The 6,186-nt window shown below is 36.8% G+C and overlaps 1 protein-coding gene across 1 annotated transcript in view; it reads right to left on the reverse strand.

The window, feature by feature from the left end:
• The window catches only part of YES1 (YES proto-oncogene 1, Src family tyrosine kinase), a 72,470-nt gene extending 66,467 nt beyond the window's left edge, over nucleotides 1-6,003 (reverse strand). Inside the window, exon 1 of the mRNA XM_025038698.1 lies at nucleotides 5,869-6,003. The gene's annotated coding sequence lies outside the window, so the exon portion shown is untranslated. The remainder of the gene's footprint in view (nucleotides 1-5,868) is intronic.
• Between the last annotated feature and the right edge of the window lie 183 nt (nucleotides 6,004-6,186).

Here is a 6,186-nt window from a genome sequence, read left to right on the forward strand (position 1 = left end):
AAAAAATTTAATAGCCTAGCTTTCAAGTGTATCTTCTTATTGTAAAACTTCTATATAGGTGTTGTTGAGCCTGTGTGTGTCATAAATACCTGTAAGAAACTAACATCTAGAAAAACATCAAATGACCTCTTCCTGCCTAGACAACTGAATCAATTTACCTGAGGCTAAATCTATCTAGTGCAGAGAGATTTAATAAAGTTTCAGAGGCATCACAAACTAAAATCATCAAAAACCAGAGTATTGTAATGAATTATCACACTAAAAATATCTACCAACCTACAAAATTTATAACAGCCTTATAATCGTAGTCAGTTCCACCCAACTGTGAATTCCTAAAAGGCAGCAGTCATGCTGCGATCATTTTCATATCAAAATCAGCATAGTATTTGTCAACCAGATGTTTAATAAATGTCCACTTAATGAATGGAATAACACTGCATTTGCTTGAGAAAGTTCAGTGCCAAATCTATGGGTCAGTTTTTTACTATAACCTTTACTTACTTGACATCTAATTTTATTTCAAATTATTCTGAAACATTTCCGTAAATTTTGATCAATATGAAAATTTCAACTGTAGTAGAACCACCTATTTATTTATGTAAGGCTGAAAGGATATTAAAAACCATCTGGCCCAACTACCTCCTGTTTCAAACGGTAAAACTGAGGCCTAAGAGGTTTACTGAATTGAAGAAGGCGACATAGCTCTTCATTGTCAGAAGAGGAATTAAAATACAGATGATCTTCTACCTTTTAGTTTTTTCCTTATTATACTATATTGCTTCTCTGTTTCTTTTCAAATGCCTGGCTGTTATTATTTTAAAAGTATCCTTACTTGTAAAATACTAATTGCATCAGAATAAAAGTTGGAAATCAATAAAATTGCCATGGAACAATTATAAGTATTAACTTATGCAGCAAAAGCCACCAACTTTCCCCACCCCACTCCAATTTCTACTGAATGCTAAAAAATTACTTTAAAAAATTAGATAACTGATATGCTCCAAAATTAGTTTAGGAAAACCTAGAGTATACATATTGCAAGCAACAGTAGCTGAAACCAGATAATCCTTAAGTTTCAGTGGTCAGGCCTTTTCTCACAGTACTTCCTGTCTCCAACCCCCACTCTCATTAACCAGCAGACATATCCTATAAACTATGCATTCTTTTACACACATTACGTCAAGAAAATCAAGACTTTTTTGTCCTTGAACTATATAAACATAAATCATAATTATAATATTTACTGTTACAAATAATATGATAAAATGCCAAATGTACTTCAGAAAAACCTAGGATTTTTTTCCATAGCTTTCTATATTCACTAAAATAGTAAAAACATTTTAAAATAATAAACCTTATTATAGACTAGTTTAACAAAGTTTCCAGTTCATGTTAGAAATATTAAAATGATCTTTAAATTCACATTTGCAAGTGTTTAAACAGTTTTATAAAGTCATTTTCTAGAACAAAACTTTGAGAGTAAAAAATATAAAGAATATGTTTTAACATTAGCTTGTGAAGAAGCACACTAAGCTAGCTTTAGAAAATTTTAGTAGAAGTGTTTGGAAGAAGTCTATATACATAAAGTCATGTGAATATATGCAGAACCATGTCCCTGAATACAATTCAAAATTTATTAAGCATTTATTCTACTTGGAACTGTTCTCAAAGATTCATATTAAAGAGTTCTCTGACACTCTGAGCACCAGATCAATTATATCACAGTCATGGAAAGGAATAATTATTATGCAAGGAGAAATATGCTCTTATATCAGTTTTGCGAGAACATAACAGAAGTCAATATACCAGTGTCTTGCTAAATATGTGCCACAATGACTATGTACCTGTTAATGTTCCAAAGTACAGTCTTCTGTACCTCTTCCTTCCTTCTTACTGTTCAAGTCAGAGTGCTGCTTCTCCTAATACTCTCTAACCCCCATTCAAAATGAGCCAAACCCTGAACCACCAAGTTTCAAAGACAAAATCAGTAACAAGAATCTTCTCTGTAGAATTTCGGTTAGTAGTGGTAAAAGAGAGGACAAGATGCTGTTGCTCTTCGCTTGGCATGTTTATAAACAGCAACATTTCATAAGCAGCAAAAATTGCCTATGGCATCTTCCAGTCTGGGGCTTGCCATATTTAGATGATACTGTATCTGTGATGTCCACATTCTCATATCCCCAGGAGTAAAGGAAGAACAACAGGAAAAAGAATCTAGGGTTCCCACTTGTAAAATTCAAGCAGCCACAAAGGATATGCCATGTGCAGCTAGTTCTAGATACAATCCCTCTTGAAGGTCTTCCACTTCCTGGGAGAAAGCAGGGAATCCAAAGAACCTGCTTTAAGCTCTCCTGGCACTCCCAATCAACAGTAACAGCAGCAGCATGTCTAAGAGACACAGCTTAAAGCAGCATGGAATATATGGTATTTGCTTCCTTGAATCTGCAGTAACATATACACACACTCAAACAAGGGAACTGAAGGGTACTGCTATCTGGGGCACAGAGGCTTATCACAGTCCCAAAGCACCTTACCGGTACATTATTCTGTACCCTGTCTAAAGTTATAGGATTCTCTCTTTCCTGAAGTGAGCTTTAAGATCTTAAAGAGTGATACCAGGTAAATCCAATCCAAACCAGGGTACGTTGCCATCAAGTCTGCTAGTTCCAAGACAACAGTAGTGCTGCTGCAGCCAACGATTCCTTGGCGTACAGACATGTTAAAATGATACTGGCAGCAGCACGAGCTCTTCTCTCTCACCCTCTGCTGTTACTATAGCTCCTTTTGCTAAATCTGCCTCTGAGTTTAGACAGGAGCTGGATGGTTCATAATCACCCAGCAGCTGCAGCTGAGCAATACTCAGCCTAATTGTGGAGCTGGAGCAGCTGAAAGGAAGAAAAGCGATAATACATACCCTGCCACAGCCACACACAAACTGCCGTACACACTACCAATAAGATAACCAAGATACTTTGACTGGAACAGATTATTTCCTTTAAAGAAAGGCAGTAGTATCTCACTATAGGAACTTGTATTTGTATTACAGACCTGTTTAAATGTGAACTGAAGGTGACCTAAGCCATGTAGGGTTCTGAACAATGAAAGATCTTAACTAAAACTTCCTGTAAATATTCACATAACAAAGCCAGCACCACAAACATCACCTTTATAACATGACTGCAAGTTCCTGTGATATAAGAATTTGGCACTGATGTGATCTCTTCTTTAACTCTACATTACAAAAATGCAAAGCAACCAACAACTAAAACAGCAAGCCATTACATAAAACAAATAAAGTAGCATAATGCAATAATTCTCAGCATTTTGAAGTCTTTTGAAAGCACATTGTCATTTGCTTTCTTTTAAAACAAAACACACTCTTCCTTTATGACACATCTTCATAAAACTTAAGTAAATAAAAACTTATGCTGAGAATTTCATGACATCCTTAAGGATATCAAAACTAAGGCTGAAATTACTGATCTAAAGTACTGTTCCAAAAAACTGAAAGTGAATAAAAGTCAAGACTTATTACCTCTGTGCCATGGTTAATTTTGAGTTTTAGCTGTCATGTTATTTAATTTTCTGATACATATTTGATGACAGAACAGTATCCATTAGTTTAATAAGCATATTTTGATTATCTATTTGTCACAATATAAATGCTAAAGAGGATTTAAAGTTAGTAATACCTACTGTTTTCCCTCAAAATATTAATATAATTAACATGTAATTTATATGTCAAAGTAGTTACATACACTAGCTGGTATATGATAATTATGATGTAGTAAGCCTAATCCTGTTCGCAAAGGACAACCCAGGCAGTATTCCAGTGTTGGTCACCAAATAGTAAGTTCTTTATCCAAGCACTTTATGTAGTACATTACACACAGGCTTCTTTAAAAATGAAAAAAGTTTTATGTAAATTAAAACATACAGAAAAGCACACAAAACAAATGTGTGGCTTAATGATTTATACTAAGGCCAACACCCTTGCAACCACCACCACGTTAAAAGAACTTTGCCACCACTTCAGAAGCTGGATCCCAGTCACAACTTCCTCCCTCCTCCCATATCTTTATTTTTGTAGAAAGCACTTCCTTGCAGGTTTTTCTTTAAATACAGTTTTATCACCCAAGTTCCTAGACACAAGAGCTTAGTATTGCTCCTTAAAATTTTTTGATATTAGGCTTCTTTTTAGAATAATGCTGATAGGAACTAATAAATGATACCTATACTGAACACCAGATCGAGAGTTAAATATATGTATAAAGAAAAAATACATTAATAAATTATTTACTGCCTAAAAAGATGCAAAGTTGAACTTTGTAGAAACGATTCTTGCACCATGGGTTGGTAATATTTCACTTATACTGGATCATTGCTACTCTTAGAATATTTATTCTTTTAACATTACATACCATAAAGATTTATTTGCATGGACCTTGATTTTGCAGCTTGAGAATTTCCTGAATTAAAAAACTACTTAAACCATGTATTAATATTATACTTCAGCCACAAGACAAATTCCACCTATCCCAGGAAGATAAGTCAAAGCTGTAATTTCACTTTCGGTTGAACAGAAAGGAGTCAATTTTGTGGTTTATGAAGTCAGCAAAAACATACTGCAAAATTAAAGCTATTATAACATTACAGTGGTTATGGCAGACTACATATTTTAAGAGCCCTTTTATATTCTGGAAACACGGATATAAACTGTCTTGTATTCAGATTCAGATCAAAGGCCATTTGTTTTTTGTTTTAACATTTGGGACCCTATGAATTGTCCACCAGCGTTAAAAATCTCCATTGAGATTTAAAGTTAAAATACAATTAAACTTCCTTGTCTTAATGTCAACTATGGCAGGGATCTCCTACATTAGTGAAATAAAACAAATGTATGGCTTAGCAAATACAACTTTCTTTCAGAATATATCGAAATCATATACAATGTACACAAGATCCTTGGCTTTTAATACAAGACATTCCTTCATTATCTGCCCATTCAAAATGTTTCTTGTCCACTGTGCGCCAAGCACTCCGCTGGTTAAGATATTAGATTTACCACATACCTTGCCTTAAATGCAGTCATATGTACACATTTAGAATATCTTCCTTAGTGTGTAATTTAACTTCAAAAATTTAACGAGATGGTTTAAATACACTTAGAATTATCAAGATACTTTTGGCACTGTGATTCTACAATTACACTGTACAAATATGCTACGATCGCGTATATGTATATGTGAAATCACCTATGTGAAAACACACATCAGGGGAACATATATACATAATAACCGGCATGAATATAAAATTGTGATTCCACTGGAGACTTGACTTTAATAAATTACTTACAAAATTTTAGTGTGAGTCCATGCCTGTTTAATCAGTTACACAGAAAATAATTCAACCAAATCCGAACTAAATTGTCCCCCACTCACTACAAAATTAAAGGAGTTCCTACATCGGACCTTATTTTCGAAGAGCTTCTTAAAAGAACGCTACTCCGTGCCCAGTAAAGCAATAGCTGAAAGCAATTATCAAGAAGGAAACACACTTTAAAACAAAATTTTCTGTAACACATGTTGGCATAGAACCGAACCAACTGGGAGGCGGAGTGGTAATAATACTGTAAAAGTGGATGCTGAATGGCATATTTCCCAACCCCCAACACAAAACAAAGGAAAACTTTAACATGTTGTGGTTTTCAATCAAACCAAGAGAAGGGAGAGGCTCATCCACTTGCCCCCTACACACATCCTCGACCGCTCTCCCCGCACAGCAGCCTCTCGGCTGTTGTAAGGCGGGTAAGTCAACACAGACCCCCGACCTCTGGGACAGAAAAGGGCCGCTGCCCTCGCCGCTTACTTCGGGGTGCGAGACAAAATAAACCTCGCCCCTGCCTCGCTGGGTGGCCCACACGACCTTAAAGACACGGGTGGTGGGTGTCTCAACAATCCTAGGACCTTCAGTCGGACTTCGGCGGAACCGGGAAGGACTGGACGGGGCGGAGACCGAGTCAGGGGGCGAGCAGGTAGTGCCGGGAAGAAGACACGCCCGCCGGCGAGCCGGGCCGGGGGATGGGAGAACTTTCTCCCCAACTTCCCGACTCCGAGCCGGAGGGGGCGGGGAGCGGCGGCGCCTCCGAGCGCCGGGGCCTAACGCTGCCTGGCCGGGGTCGGCGGC

The sequence above is a fragment of the Pteropus alecto genome, unplaced genomic scaffold, assembly GCF_000325575.1.
Source record: "Pteropus alecto unplaced genomic scaffold, ASM32557v1 scaffold146, whole genome shotgun sequence".
NCBI lineage: Eukaryota > Metazoa > Chordata > Mammalia > Chiroptera > Pteropodidae > Pteropus > Pteropus alecto.